The following is a 16,561-nucleotide window of genomic DNA, read 5'->3' as shown; positions in this document are numbered from 1 at the left end:
CTCCTTATGCTCCCAATCTGGGTTTTTGTTTTGTATTGTTTTTTGTTTTTATGTTTGTTTGCTGTTTATTTATTTATTTAGAGAGAGGGCACCAGTGAGTGTGCAAACAGGGGCGAGGAACAGACAGAGAGGGAATCAGAGAACCCCAAACAGGCTCACGCTGTCAGCACAGAGCCCCATGTGGGGCTTGAACTCACAAACCATGTGAGAACATGACATGAGCCAAAATCAAGAGTCGGATGTTTAGCTGACTGAGCCACCACAGCCCTACCTCCCCTAAATCCTCTTTATCTCCTTGCCTCTGCCTTTCTAATTCGGTGAAGAAAAAAAAAAAAATGTGCCTAACAGGGGAGGTGTCAGGAACCATCAGAATAATTTTTACATAGTATGTTAACTACATTTTCAAATATCATGCTCAGTATGGTTTCTTTCAACCTTCAGATGAAGAATATCTAAGTTAAAACAATGTGTACAATAGTGAATCTGAAAAAAAAATACAGTAATACACATTTTCCTTGTTTCCAAACCTTTTCAGACCCCCTGTAGACACTTAGCATCTAGTCTAACAATAAGCTTCCCCATGTTTTCTGATTTTTAAGATATCCCACAGTAAAAGGCCTATTCCTAACGAACCATCAGAATGGTTTATGAAAGACGGTAAATTCAGCAGCCGTACTCCACAATTCCCCCTCTTACCAGAAGATTTCTCAACAACCAAAACAAGCATAGAGAAATAACCAATTCTTTTGAATTTGTGTAACTAGTAAGTGAGATCCTTAGATACTGACTTTGTCACCTTAAGCAAGAAAAACACCAATAACCATACTCAAAAAAAATCAAGTGACTCAGCGAAAATACTTTGTGCTCAAGGCCACAAGCTTGATCCTAAGTTTGCCCTTCTTTTTTGCCCTCCTTCTCTTCCTTTTCTACTCTGGCTTAGGACTATTAACAGGTTCGATTTACACACCGGTGTTGGTTTTCGTGACAAATTTTGGCTCTGCCTCGCCTGAAGTTACAAGGCTGAAGCTACAGGTGTTGAACCAGACTGAGACACAGCATCATGAAAGACATACAGGGTGCGTAAGACACGGTGAGGACACGATCAGTAGGACACCCATGTCACAGGAGGAGAGCCTGGTTATACATCTCCATTTGTCCCTTCTGTTTCGCCCAAAGGCACAGAGACCCTGAGGATGGGCAAAGTTGTTTGTAGAGTACTTTAGCCAACGTGACAGAATGTGTACACATAATTTACATGTATATGCTCAAAGTTGCATAGTACAAATCTCTTACGTGACTCACGTCTTTCTAGGCATTTATGAAAGCTATAAAAGCAACTGACTACAGTTTTACCGAAATATGCATACGCAAAGACTGAGCAAAGATTAAAAATACGCTGTTTGGAAGTGTAGTGGAAACCAAAGTGACAGATTCTAAAAGAGCCCCGTCCCCACCTCTGCACAAATACCCCTAATTTCTATCTCTTGACCAGTGTAATTTGGTGTGGATAAGGCCTCCCCTAATTTGAATCAGACTTAAATTTAGGTATAATGCACCCATTTCATTCCGAGGCATGAATCAGAAACGCATGACAAATAATGACAGCTGTACAACTCCTGAATGTTGACCATTTTAATGACTTCAGCTTAGCAGATAATGGTTTCCATGAGCCGAAGTATGCTGTCTCCTAAATAATGGAAAAGAGGATTATTTGATCATTCCTTTGGGTTTGCGGTAACGCTATATATTCTGAAATATTTGTTCATGCTATAGATCTGAAAGACAAAGAAAATCCAGGTTGTAACTTTTCTCCAGGAAACAAAACCAAACAAGGCATTTTACCCTCTGAGAGAGAGAACTTGCAAACAGATTATTTCAACACGAAGCTAGATACCAGAGATACAGCATTTTGAAAATACTCTCAGTGCCTATTTTAACTATAACTAAGTCTCTTAAATTTGCCAACTATGGAAACACAACGGACCTTAAACATAACAGAGAAGAGCTTTGCTTTTCCCCCTACGTCTGTTGCTGGCCGTCTGCAGACTGAGCTGGGTACTAAAGGATGCCTAGACTTCTGATCAGCAAAGAAGGGGGTCATGGGTAACTGTAGCACGGAGGTAGCACGAAGCAGAGTGCAGGCTCAGGAATAAGCCTGAAGAACAGAGGTGAGGTGACTAACTGGTTCAAATGAGATCACTTTTGGCAATGCCATCACAATACCTCCCAGCCCATACATCCTTCTCACAACGGGCTCTGCTACTCGTCTCATTGAGAGGTGGGGGTCTACAGACCCTCATCTCGAACCTAGCTGGGCAGAGCTTTGTGACTCCTGCCACTCACAGGGCATTACAGGTGCTATGCAACTTCCAAAGCTAGATCTTAAAAAGGCCTGGCTCTCTTGTGACCCTCACTCTTGGGGCCTGCCACCATACTCCGAGGAATTCCCAACTAGTCTGGGTGGATGCACCACCACACACAGAAGCCATGTGTAGGGGCTCCGGATGACATCACAGAGGAGGTCTTCAGGGTCAGCAAAGGCCATCAGACACAAGGAGAGGCAGTGCCAGAACACCCCATCATCAAGTCACCTCCAGCTTTGGAGTCTTCTCGGCTGAGAGCCCAGACACTGAGGATGACAGACAAGCCACTGCCTTTGTGCCCTATCCAAATTCCTGACCCACAAAATCTGGAGCATAAAAATGGTGGTTTTATGCCACTCGAGTCCTGGGGTAGTTGGTTACGGGTGGAACAGACACCTACTACGAGGCAGATATTAGACCTCACATGTGACCGGACTAACAGGGGTAATGGAAAATCGTGGGAGATTTTCAAGCAAAGTGATTTTGTAATTAAGAACTTAAGACATCAGAGGGGTTAAGTTAGAAAGAAAAACCTTTAAAACAATTTTTTTTAACATTTATTCATCTTTGAGAGACAGAGAGAGAGAGAGTGGGGGAGGAGCAGAGAGAGAGGGAGACACAGAATCTGAAGCAGGCCTCAGGCTCCGAGCTGTCAGCACAGAGCCCAATGCAGGACCCAAACTCACTGGCTGTGAGATCATGACCTGAGCCGAAGTCAGATGCTTAACCGACTGAGCCACCCAGGCGCCCCAGCAGAAAAACCAGTTAAAAAATTTCTCACGTTGGCTTGGTCTAATGCCATCGCAGGACAGAATAAAAGAGGAGGAGGGAAAATACGTGTAGTTGGAAGAGTAAGTTTGGATGCCAACAGAGTGTGAAAGATGGCACCTGAACACACAGAGAGGACAGCAAGTTACCAGCAGGTGGGAGAAGAAACATAGCTTCCATTTAGACACATGAAGCCTGATGCAAGACACATGCAAGAGCCTGCCTCAAGACCAGATGTCCTGATGTAGGACAGTCTCTTCAGGCGGCTTGAAATAAAGGGCTAAAACCTAAGTGAAAAGACAGATTACGGCCTATACATCATCTGTGTCCAGGGGACAGTTTAAAGTACACACCAGAATTGTTCTATGAAAAGCAAGAGAAACAGAAATAAAGGGGGCCACACACTCAAGATTTCCAGGGCATCTGTGTCTGCCGGGCTTAAGAAGAAGGATCAAAGAAGAATCTACTCAAACCGTGTCCCTCTTCACTCCCAGTCATTTGCCTCATTGTCCACTTCCTCGACTACCTCAATTCAGCCGCCCCTTATCGTCCCCCCCGCCTCCCTTTCTGCACTGTCCTCCTTTCCTTCATCATGTAATCCTTTGCCCATCATACTCCTCTCTTTCTTCCTTCTTTTCACTTCCTCTCTGCGACAGGCTTATCGTGTCCCCCGAAAATTTGTATGTGAAGCTCTAACTCCCAGTGTGACGGTGTTTGAGACAGGGCCAATAAGGAAGTGATGAAGGTTAAAATGAGGTCATAACGGTGGAGCTCTAATCTGTACTGTTGGTATCTTTATTCAAAAAAAAAAGGAAGAGACACCAGATCATACCCCCACACCCCACCATGTGAGGACACAGCAAGAAGGCCACTGTCTACAACCAAGAGATGAGGATTCAAGTGAAACCTACCTTGCCAGCACTTTGATCTTGAACTTTCCAGCCTCCAGAACTGCAAGAAATAAATTTCTGTTGTTTAAACCACGAGCCTCTGGTATTACGGTTATAATGGTATGGTTATAGCAGCCTGAGCTAATATACTCCTTAATCCAAATACTTCTTTCATATTTTCCTAGAAACCTCACCCCCTACCAAGCAGACTTTGTGGAGGCCAGGTATGAAAAATTATCTTAAAATGGCTAAGATCATAGAGGGATATCCTCATGATCACCACGAAATTTAAATGACCAGTGAAAATACTTACAGTAAATAATGATCCATAGTTTTTGATAAAATACTTTTAGTAAATTCTTCAACTGTGTTTAAACTTTATTTTAGGTATGTAAATTTAACTGACACAAAGAAGGAATTATGGAAGTTATCCGGGTAGAGCTGCATAGATAATACCTCTTCAAAGAACAGAGAAAATTGGAAGTACACATAGGGATACCTGGAATGGAGCCTCTGCAAAGTGGAGAAATGGGATATGTACTGGGCATGAGGGAGTATGACCCAGGGTTCTTAAGGAGAGGCTTGGCTTCTAACAGCATTGGCCATTTTAACTTCTCTCAGCAAGGCAAACAATGACAACAAAACTAAAAACTGTAAATCTGAGGGGAACAACAGACCAATGCCTGCTAGAAATAGTCAATAAACCCAGGGACATAAACTAGAACCAGAGACTTAGATCTAGAAGCATCCTTTGGGTCACTGGATGCAAACCCCTCAGCTTATAGATGAAGCCCTTTACATAAGAATCTCTCAGGATTTTACTTCTCCCTTTCTCCTATTCTACAGCATGCCCACTAAAGTTAAGGTAAGGGAGAAACCTGTCTAGCATGACTCTCCCAATTTTCATTCATTCACTCATGCATTCATGTATGCATTCATTCAACAAAGACTTAAGAAGCACTAAGTGCCAGGTGTTTGCAAAGTAGCTTGCATAAAAGATTACACACTAAATTACAATTCATAGTGATGTGAAATCCATTATGTGGCGGGAGACACCGATGCTGTAAAATGCAACCAGCACAAAACGGACTTCTTATTCCTGACTTAAAGCACAGTGACAACAAAAACTCAAAGTAACAAAAAACAAGGACAACCATAATTCCAAAAATTTTAAAGTTTATTTATTTATTCTGAGAGAGAGAGAGAGAGAACCAGCAGGGGAGGGAGAGAGACAGACAGACAGACAGACAGATGATCTGAAGCAGGCTCTCTAGGCAGTCAGCACAGAGCCTGATGCGGGGCTCAAACTCACGAATTGCAAGATCATGACCTAAGCCAAAGTCGGACACTTAACCGACTGAGCCACACAGGTGCCCCTCAGGGTGTCCATTTAGAATCTTATTTAGAATGTATAGTGTAGCACAAATTATATATATAGGACAAATTAATGACTATAATATCTGCTTAGTAGATTGTTCCTGTAAGTAATAAATACTATTTCTCTTTACTTTCTCTTCATCCCTACCCATATTTTTGCCTTAGTTATTATTTTATTCAATATTACTATCATTAAGGCCAGCTTGCTTTTAGTGTGTGTGTGTGTGTGTGTGTGTGTGTGCGCGCAAAAGCAGTATATTGACATTAATTAGTACTACAGATGAACTATATACATATATACTTATCAGTTTAGTAAGTAAAGGGATATACTCATATAAACTGCCAAATCAGATGTGTACAGTTTATAGTGCCTAGTTAATAGTACCTACTTAATATCAGTGCACTGTTTTTGACGTCCCACTAAAACACAAAATAACTCCTGCAGATACTGAAGAGAAATCCATACAGTAGGTGGCCACAGCTGACACTGTTCTCCATCCTGCAGGACAGAAAGAAACAACTACTATGTATTTCAAATAAAATAAACAGGTCCCTGGGGCGCCTGGGTGGCTCATTGGTTGAGTGTCCAACTTCACTGCAGGTCACGATTCACGGTTCATGGGTTCGAGCCCCGCATCAGGCTCTGTGCTGACAGCTCAGAGCCTGGAGCCTGCTTCAGAATCTGTGTCTCCCTCTCTCTCTGCCCATCCCCGCTTGCACTCTGTCTCTCTTTCAGAAATTAATTAAATAATTAAAAAATTAAAAAAAATAAATAGGACCTCGTTTTGAGAGAGGGAGAGAAGGCATGTGAATAAGCAGGGGAGGGGCAGAGGGAGAGGAAAAGAGAGAATTTCAAGCAGGCTTCATGCCTAGCACAGAGCCTGATGTGGGGCTTGATCCCACAAACCATGAGATCATGACCTGGGCTGAAATCAGGAGTCAGATGCTTAACCAATTGAGCCACCCAGGCACCCCAGATAGGTCTTTGTTACAATAAGAAAGCCAACAGCCCAAGTGAATGAACAGGGCATCACAAACAGTGTGCACTTCGGAAAACTTCCCCTTTACTCTCTCTTTCCTCTTATGTTGCATGTTTTTTTCTACTGCCCCTTCTTTTTACATCTACCTTTTCCTCTCCCTATTTATCTACTCCCTCCACCCCACTCTAAGGGGCTAATTATCTATTTCTACCTTAAAACTTTTATTTCTTTCCATCTCCCTTTCTCTCCCCCCCTCCCATCTCTTTCTATTTCAATGCTATAAAAACACTTCTGCTTTGAAATTTTGGTTGTGCAGTAGCTAATAAATGATGTTTTATAGTCCCTGCTCTTAATTTTTTAAAAAAATCAGCCAAGCTTTTAAATGTATCTTTTTTAAAAAAGCACAATGTGCTATTTTTTCGTCCATATATATCCCTCGCTTAACTTTTTTTTTTTTTGTAGGTCAGCGACCCTCACTTGAGAAAGAGCTCCTCATCCAATACTTACTAGTTGGGCAGCACGGACATCTCTGTGATCAGCAGTTACATCTTCCATCACAATTGCTTCACAGATAGTTTTTTATCAAGAGGAAAAAGTAGACGCCCATAGAATTAATTCTGAATTCCTCAGGCTGGTCACCAAAGGCTTCCTCTAGTAGATCCCAGAAGCAGTGGCCAGCGCCCCTTCCCTCGGGAGCAGTGTTCAGTGAAGGAGGCTGGGCTCTGGAGCCCAGGGGAGCAGGTCTGCATAGCACCTCTGCCCCTTACTAGTTGGTAACTGTGGGCAAATGACTTAAACTTTCTGAGGCTCCATTTACTCTCATATACCCTGCGATATCAAAAACCACTTTACGTGGATGGAAAGATCAAATATGTTAATATCCACAGTGGCTGACACACAGTGATCTGTCCCACTGGCATACACACACTGCCCTGAAACTCATCTGAACAATCCAGCCTCCTGGTTCCTGCTTTTCCTTTCAGGAGAGGAAAAGGGAGGAACAGACAAAAGCCATCAGGTTATCAGAATGATCACAACTTAAAGAGACTTAAAGCCAACTTGAAAGAGAAGCTGAGCTTGAAAGAATTTGAACTGTTTGTATCGTTAATATTAGAATGTTACTCTGACAATTTGAACTAATACTCTTTCTTGCCTTATAATTACTGATAAAACTTGAGAGATTTGCTTAAGAGAAGTTGCATTTAAAAAGTGAAATAGGGGCGCCTGGGGGGGGGGGGTGCTCAGTGGGTTAAGCATCCGACTTCAGCTCAGGTCATGACTTCATGGTGAGTTCAAGCCCAGAGCTGGGCTCTGTGCTAACAGCTCAGAGGCTGGAGCATGTTTTGGATTCTGTCTCCCTCTTTCTCTGCCCCTCGCCAGCGCACACGCTGTTCTGTCTCTCAAAAATGAATAAACACTAAAAAAAAAAACTTTTTTTTAAATAAAAAACAATTTAAAAAGAAGTGAAATAGGGATGCCTGGTTGGCTCAGTCAGTTGAGTGTCTAACTTTGGCTCAGATCATGATCTCATGGTTCCTGAGATTGAGCCCCGCATTGGGCTTTGTGAAGACAGCTCAGAGCCTCGTGCCTGCTTCAGATTCGGTGTCTCTCTCTCTGCCCTCCCCTGCTCACTCTCTGTCTCTCTCTCAAAAAATAAATAAACATTAAAAAAATTAAAAAGTGAAATAAAGGGGCACCTGGGTGGCTCAGCTGGTTAAACGTCCAACTTTGGCTCAAGTCACGATCTGGAGGTTTGTGAGTTCAAGCCCTGCATAGGGTCTCTGCTGAGTCCACTTCAGATCTTCTGTCTCCTTCTCTCTCTTCCCTCTCCCCTGCTCGCTTGCTCACTCTTTCTCTCAAAGTAAAAAAACTTAAAAAAAAATTTAAAAAGTGAAATAAGAAGGGGCACCCAGGTGCCTCGGTCAATTTAGCATCTGACTCTTGATTTTGGCTCCGGTCATGATCTTGCGGTTTCATGAGTTCAAGTCCTGTGTTGGCCTCTGTGTGCTGCACGCAGAGCCTGCTTGGGATTCTCCCACTCTCCCTCACTCTCTGCCCCTCCCCTGCTCTCGCTTTCTCTCAAATAAATAATAAATAAACTTAAAAAATAATAAATAAAAAGTGACATAAAATAAAACAATTAAATGGGAAATTCAACTACTTCTTTTTGTTCCATATTGGTTATCTGTGAATTTTGGCAGCTCTATGGAAATCAAGAATTGCTATATCATCTCCTTAGAAATATAAGGTGCTAAAACACTTTGCTTTTCTATTACACACACACACACACACACACACACACACACAGAGGCAGAGAGGAGGGGAGGGGGGAGGGAGGAGGGCGAGAGGGTGAGAGAGAGAGAGAGAGAGGATGGGAGAAGAAGAGAATATGAAATACACATCCTCACTAGGCTTTTACACTGGTCACCAGTAAAACATGCTTACATGTCCAAAATCAATTTTTTCATCTTCTAGGGAAAAAAAAAAACCCTTCCAACAACATGTTTCATAATTGTCTGAGATAAAAGGGAGGAAACCAGATCACAGATCCTAGTATCTTACATTATTGCTAATAAAGTCTCTATGATGCACTTAGTTGAATTCTCTTGCTGATCCAGTCTTTGGAGACTGTTCTCTAGAAAGGCAAGGTCCAGTGAGGTGTTCTGCAGCCTGGAGGCACTCAGGAATGCAAAGAAAGAAGAACTAGCTGTTATTTATCTTGCTGCCTGGGTTGGATCCCAGAACCCTCCAGGACAAATAAAGCTGAAGGACTGGAGGGCGAGGGTAGCAGTTAATGAGCTTTGCCATCAGGGGATTTGGTGAGCTCTGCGTCTAGGAATATATGAAATTGGACAATCATTTCCAGTCCGATCACAGCCACCATAGAATCTAAAACAGGCAAAACATACAGGCCCAGGGACCATGGCTGTGAGAGTCTTTAACCTTAGTTAAGGGCCTGGTGCATGTTGTTGACAGAACAGGGAAGAGGAATTTTGGATTCTCAGCCAAATGGAGGCAGGGACATGAATAAAGAAAGTGGGAAGAAACAGCTATAAGAGGAAAAGAAAACTAGCTGCAAACTTATGGTTTATGGCAAGAAAAAACTGATCAGGGGGACCATTTAACTTCCTAATAACTCCCTGTATCTCTGATCTCATTTACCAGCACAACGCCTATTGGGAAGATGTCCCCCCGAATGCACAATAGGGGCATATGAAGGGTAATCACATATGAAGGTGGAGAGACCACTAAGAGTGGCCCCTACACCAGCAATAGATATAACCTAGCTTGCCTTTCCCTAATCTTGAGATACTTACTACATACAGTTGTATATACACCTGAAGGTAAATGTACAGTATCATATCACAGAGTTTTCTGTCCAATGCCCTGTCTTAAGGTTTCTAAGCAATAACTTATATAGATACATGGATGCAACTGTAATCAAATTTATAGGGAACAAATAGCTAGGAGACAAGGCTGCTGGTTGTCCCCAATTATCTTCCTATAATAGACTCTGTTCTTCAGCTGCACGCATGGCCATTGTGAATAAAGCCAGCATATCCCAGACCGTTTTGAAGGTTGATGCTGACCTAAGTGTGAGTGACAGTGTTAACATGTGACTTCCAAGTGGGCAGCCTGGACCGTACCAGAATATGTGCTGAAGACGGTAAAGCTATAATATTAAGAGAAGCATAGGTCCCTAAGGATCATGAAGGTGCTAGAGTAACCTCGGATTGTACAAGTTCACACTTCATTCCTGTGAGAGGGAAGCTTCTGCCTAGTTTAAGCCCATATTATTTTTGCTTTTCTGTTATTTTCAGCTGCATCTATTCTTAAAAGACTAACAGCAAATCTGATGGATAACTCAATCAGGGTATAAAAAGGCATCAAATCTTAACTAGCAAAAAAGAAAAAGGCTTGATCTAATTCAATAAGATTTAATGGGACAAATGGAAAAAATTACCTCTACATTTATTGATGCAGGAAACCAATCACATAAGGATAGGATAGGAAAGCAGGTCTTAGTGGCATACTTAGAAAGCAATTTTAGAGGCTCATGACCCCAGTATAAGACAATAGTTATACATCAACCCAAAGAGCCAGTATGTTCTTAAGTTACATACATAAAAACAGAATATTTTGATGCTGGGTTCATGCCTTTTCATGACAACAGGGTCTGTAAGTGAAGGAAGCAGGTCAGGAAGAGAAAATGAACTGGCAAACACATGCCCACTGCTCAGCTCCCGGTGATGGTCGGTTTTTAAGAGTAAGGGCCCGGGGTCACCAGCTTTTGAAATTTTTCCCCAGAGAAGCTGGGAATGTGGACGGCAATGTGGCATCTCCACTTTTCCTAAACATAGGTTATTCATTCAAAATTTTTAAAGACGACTACACATGCAAAAAAAAAAAAATGCCATACCCTCCTGGGAAGTGTGTCAGGTGCTTGTTTTCAGGCAACATCTCAGATGACAGGAGACAGCAGTCCCACTCTATCTAATTTAGGTGAGTCCACACCTGAAACAGTGTGTTTTCCTGGGCACTAACATTAAGGAGAAACAGCAAGAAGGATCAGTGAGGGTACTGGAGGTCTGGCTTCTAGAGCCAGTGAGAGCAGGGTCAGAATCCCAGCTCCACTCCTTCCCAGGAACATGGCCTTGAGCAACGTCCGTGGCCTCTGAAGGTCCAGCTTCCCCATCTATAAAATGGGGGTAATCATAAGACCCACCCCCCATTACAATGGACATGAGGATTAAAAGTGCAAATGTGTTCCAAGAACTAAGTCCACGTGTGATGCATTTTAAGCTAAATAGAACCTGAGAACTTAAAAATCAGTTGTTTAGGGAATTGAAGAAACTTGAGATTTGCCCTCAGATTAGGAAAAAGATCGAATGGCAACATGACATTTGTCTTGAGATGTGTGCACACGTGGGGGTGGCTTAGCCAGCCTTATTGATAAAGTCCCAGGACAGGAGTGGAAAGAAACAACCAGTGAATGCAAAAGGGAAGTATATTTGGATCTGGGAAAGGAAACAAAAGTTTAAAGTAGACTTTGCTGTCTCCAAATACAATATGGTGGCTTCCTTTCCCTGGAGGAAATTAAACCTAAATTAGCCACCGGGCAGATACAGCAGGGGGTATTTCAAGTACTGAACTGGGGCGGGTGTAGGAATCAGATAAACTAGAGGACCTTCAGGTCCTTCAACACTGACACTTCTGTGATGCTCCTACACAGAAACAAATACTATATTCAATTCCTCAGCTGTCCTTTAAGACAGACCACTAATTCATATGGATCACGCTACCAGCATACAAAGGAACTACAAAAACAAGCCAGTGATTCAGACCTGCCAAAAACGAATCACCACCAAGGCTTCTGCTGATTGTGCTAACACAAAAACATATACACACACTACAGTATTCACGGCCAAGATACCCGACTCCCATCTCAGTAGGTAGACTGACTTAACTTCAGGCTAGCGTGATAAAGCCTCGCTAAATATATATATTTCGTTAACATCAAAAAAAAGGAAACAAATAGGACCTCCTAAGGAAATCTGTATTCATCACTTTTTTCTTTAGAGCCCTCCATATCAGGTATTCTTGGCATCATTAAAAATAATGCCATGCCAACAGTACCTTTCTGGACTACTCAATGATTTATCATCACATTCAAAGAGACAGATTATCTTTTTCTTTTTCTTATAATATATCACGAGGCAGGTCACACAGAGATTACATTTCCATTTTTCAGACCAGAAATTTGGGTCCTGGAGGGTATAAAGTGAGTGACAAGGCAGCATCTACCAATTCCAAATTCCACCTGCATCCTGGTGTGCCATATTGTACTTTTAAAGGGTCAATGATTTTTTTTTCTTTTGGAGAACAATATAAGCACATTATTATACACAGATAAGTAGAAAAAGGACTGGTTTATCCATTCTTGTACTATGTGGGAAAGAAACTCATTCTAGTGCGAAACATCTCAAAATATTGGATGCATTATTTAAAGTATCTCTTGGGGGCGCCTGGGTAGCTCAGCAGGTTAAGCGTCTGACTTCAGCTGAGGTCATGATCTCGCGGTTTGTGGGTTCGGGCTCAGTGCTGATAGCTCAGAGCCTGAAGCCTGCTTCAGATCCTATGTCTCCCTGTCTCTCTGCCCCTCCCCTGCTTGCGCGCTCTCTCTCTCTCTCAAAAATAAATAAAACATAAAAAAAAATAAAGAAAATAAAATATCTCTTGTGAAAGAAATGAGTTGATGAAAAAGTCAGGTCAGAAATAAAAAGAAGGCATGATTCCACACAGGTAAACCAGCACTGAAGGTCCACTGCCCTGAGGGCACTACTGCTCCTGCGGCCTTGAGCTAGTGTTTATGAAGGAAAAAGACACAAATCCTGGGGCTTAGTAGGATGAGAGAACAAAAAGGGAGACTCCTATGCAAAGGTGGAACCCCTGAAGGGCAGCCCTGAAATGGATGGACTAGAAAAGGAACAAGCAAAAAACCTTCCCTGTAGGATGGTCTTCTGTTTGAGCCTTGGATCTCAGTATGAAAAGGAAAAAAACTATTTCCCCTCGGATAATTATCCCCCCTAAACACACTCTATACAGGTAGGGCCTGAATTTACCCTCCTGGGTGACCTATGACAACAAACACCTCACCCTCCAAATTATTTTAAAGTGGCTTTGGGTTAGTGCATTGAGGCTGTCAGCAGAAGCAAATCCAGAGCCTCTCAGAAGAATTCTACAAACAGGTTCCAAAAGATTCTCATGAACAAAGCTCTAACGAACTTAAACTCATAAAGTCAATATACAAATGAAAACACAAGCCTCCATGAGTGAGACAGAAACGAAGATACCGAAGCAGATGTGCAAAGCTGGCAGGTGTTAACAGAATATAAAATGGGTTTATTATTTTTAAGGCAATAAAAGATTGAAAATGTGATGAAAGATTGAGAGACTATAAAAACAGAGGAGATTTGAACAAGAACTGGAAGCACACTTGCCAAAATGAAAAATATAACAGGAAGTCCAAGCTCAGGTTCAGCAGACGATTATAGACACAGCTGAAGACACAGATCATTGGTGAGAGGGGAGACAAAGCTGAAATATCACATAGACTGCAGAGAAGAGAAAATGTAAAAAGAGGTTCACAGATATAATAAAAATAAGATAAAATAAAAACATGTGACATTCACTTATGTGCAGCGTCAGAAGCACATAGATGTGTGGAGAGGCAAGGTTTTACTCGTAACTAAGGATTTCCTAGATAATGACGGTCATGCCTAGACATGTCACGGTGAAACTGAAGAACACCAAATACACAATGAAGATACTGAACGCAGCTAGAGAGAAAAGACACAATACCATAAAATAGTGACTAATAACTATTAGATGATTTCTCAATAGCAACAAATAGAAGACAATGGAATATTATCTTTGAAGTGCTAGGAGAAAGGGTGTCTGAGTGGCTCAGTTGGTTAAGCGTCTGACTCTTGATCTCGGCTCAGGTCACGATCTCAGGGTTCATGAGTTCAAGCCCTGCGTTGGGCTCTGTGCCGACTGCATGGAGCCTGCTTGGGATTCTCTCTCTCCCTCTCTTTGCTTCTCCTTCTCTTTCACCCTCTCTTGCTCTCTCAAAATAAATAAATAACCTTAAAAATTTTTTTCTAGGGGCGCCTGGGTGGCTCAGTTGGTTAAACGTCCGACTTCGACTCAGGTCACAATCTCGTGGTCTGTGAGTTCGAGCCCTGCGTTGGGCTCTGGGCTGATGGCTCGGAGCCTGGAGCCTGCTTCCGATTCCGTGTCTCCCTCTCTCTCTGCCCCTCCCCTGTTCATGCTCTGTCTCTGTCTCAAAAATAAATAAACGTTAAAAAAAATTTTTTTTTAAATTTTTTTCTAAATGCTAGGAGAAAGTCACTATCAATACAGAATATGACCAGAAGTTGGCAAACTTTCTGTAAAGGGAAAATACTAAATATTTTAGATTTTGCAGCCCCAGGTCTTTGTCCCATAGTCTTTTTCTTTCTAACTAACACTGTAAAATGCAAAAGCCATGCTTGGCATGGGGCTATACAAAGACTGCCCTCATACACGATTTGGCCCAAGAGGCTGCATTTTGCAGCCCCTGGAAAAGACAACAAAATTATCTGTGGAGAGGAAATAAAGACATTGTTCACAGACTCTCAGTAAGAAAACTTGAAAAGGATGTACCTTAGGAAGATGCAAAATGACCCCAAAAAGTCTGAGACAATGCAAGAAGAAATAATGAGTCAAGCATCAGTAAATACCTGTGAAAATCCAGGTAAACACTGGATAGGTTTTTTTTCACTATCTAGATAACATATGCTGTAAAAAAAAAAAAAAGTCTATAGAACTAAAACACTAGAAAGTGGGCTTCTGCAGAAGGCTTAGGAAGCTGGAAAGAGTGCTGCTCCCACTTACCAGTGAGAAAAAGAACAGAAGAAACCACAGAACTTTAACTTTTCTTGAGAGAGAGCCGAGGGCACAGGGCACCTGAGGAGAATGTGGATTCCAATGAGGGACAGCCTCCCTAAGGATGGGGGGGGGGCACAAGGAGTGGGGTGCACAGGCTCACCAGGTGGGTAAGAGCAGGCTAAGGCGACATCAGCTACGATTTTAAGAAATTTTTGGAGGCCAAGAATAGGCCGACATGTCAGTCTGGAATAGCTGGGGGCCCCAAACTCAGAGAGGTTTGCAGTCAGTAGTAAATTCTTGTCCATGAGCCTCCATTGAGTCCTCTCCAGGAAGGAGGCTGGGAGGGCCCCTCCTCGGTACTGACATGGAAGAAGGGATCAGGTGCTTCTCCCTAAAAAGCACAAAATCCACTCCTTACCCAGATGCTTCTCTCATATGGAACAAAAGCCTTAAGAAAAAGACACACCCCAAAATGTCTATCAAAAATGAAATGATAAAATTGACAAATTGTGGCATACTGAGGTAATACAATATCCTATATAATTTAAGATGGATGAATCTCCTACACATAATTCTAAGGGAAAAATCAGATACAAAAGGATTCCATTTGTGTAAAATTAACTTCTTTGGGGTGCCTGGGTGGCTCAATCGGTTAAGAGTCTGGCTTTAGCCCAGGTCATGATCTCACGGTTCATGAGTTCAAGCCCAGCATCTAACTCTCCTCTGTCAGCACAGCGCCCACTTCGGATCTATCCCCCCCTCTCTCTCTGCCCCTTCCCCACTCATGTGGTTTCTCTCTTAAAAATAATAAAATATTAAAATTAACTTGTTTACCAAACTTGTATAAAATTTGTACATAAATTTTAAGTTGATATATACATATACACATTTTTATACAGTGTCTGAAACAAGTAAAACAAAAATGTGTGTGCATTTATTTTTAGGGATGCATATGTAAGAATTAAACAAAGCAAAGGAATTAATTAAGAACTTCAGGTTAGTGGTTGCCCTGGTCAGGAGAGAGGCATGCAATCCCGGAGGGGTACCCAGCAGCTTCTAAAGTGCCAATTATAAAGAATCTAGGTAGTATACTGAGTGGTGGGAGTATGTTTTATTTGAAGTTATGTACCATTCTTTACATATATGTTAATTCACTCTTATGCATACATGATATATTTTGCAACTAAAAGTTTTGTGCAGATGTGCATTTAACAGCTAACAGCAGTTGACAGGGGAGGGTAGAGGAGCCAGTTCAGCTATGTTTACTTCTTGCTCAAAGTGCTTCTATTTCTGGTGCTTGGGTAACACAAGGAGTAAAGTGTATTCATACTCTACTTAAAGAAAAAAGCCCACTAAAGATAGCTTTTGGCTTCTGAACCAATGAATAATACTCCTTTTAGGAAGATTCTTTTCTGCTACGTAGTAAAAATACCTCGAAAGGATAAACATGAGATTTGTACAGCTACAAAAAGCTATGTAATAACTTTTCCTAAGCTGCAAAAAGCTATGTAATAAGTTTACAAAGATACCACATTTAATGATACTTTAAAGTCTTCTCTGACTTTATTTGTTCACTTCAGGAAAAATGGCATTTAAGTTTTAAGTTTATTGGAATCAAATAATCCTTTTATTTTTATTCCGGACGAGGTAGCATGGTGATTTACGACTTCATATTCCTTTACACAGACGAGAGATCCTGAAGTCCTGATCAGCCAAGTGGAGAAAGCACTCTGAATGCTTGGCTGAAATT

The 16,561-nt window shown here is 41.8% G+C and overlaps 1 protein-coding gene across 4 annotated transcripts in view; it reads right to left on the bottom strand.

The window, feature by feature from the left end:
* The window catches only part of RNF150 (ring finger protein 150), a 292,025-nt gene that overhangs the window by 243,314 nt on the left and 32,150 nt on the right, over positions 1-16,561 (bottom strand). The window lies entirely within an intron of this gene.

The sequence above is a fragment of the Felis catus genome, chromosome B1 (genome assembly GCF_018350175.1).
Source record: "Felis catus isolate Fca126 chromosome B1, F.catus_Fca126_mat1.0, whole genome shotgun sequence".
Classification (NCBI taxonomy): domain Eukaryota; kingdom Metazoa; phylum Chordata; class Mammalia; order Carnivora; family Felidae; genus Felis; species Felis catus.
The sequence above is the reverse complement of the archived record's forward strand: the minus strand, read 5'-3'. Positions and strand labels throughout refer to the sequence as shown.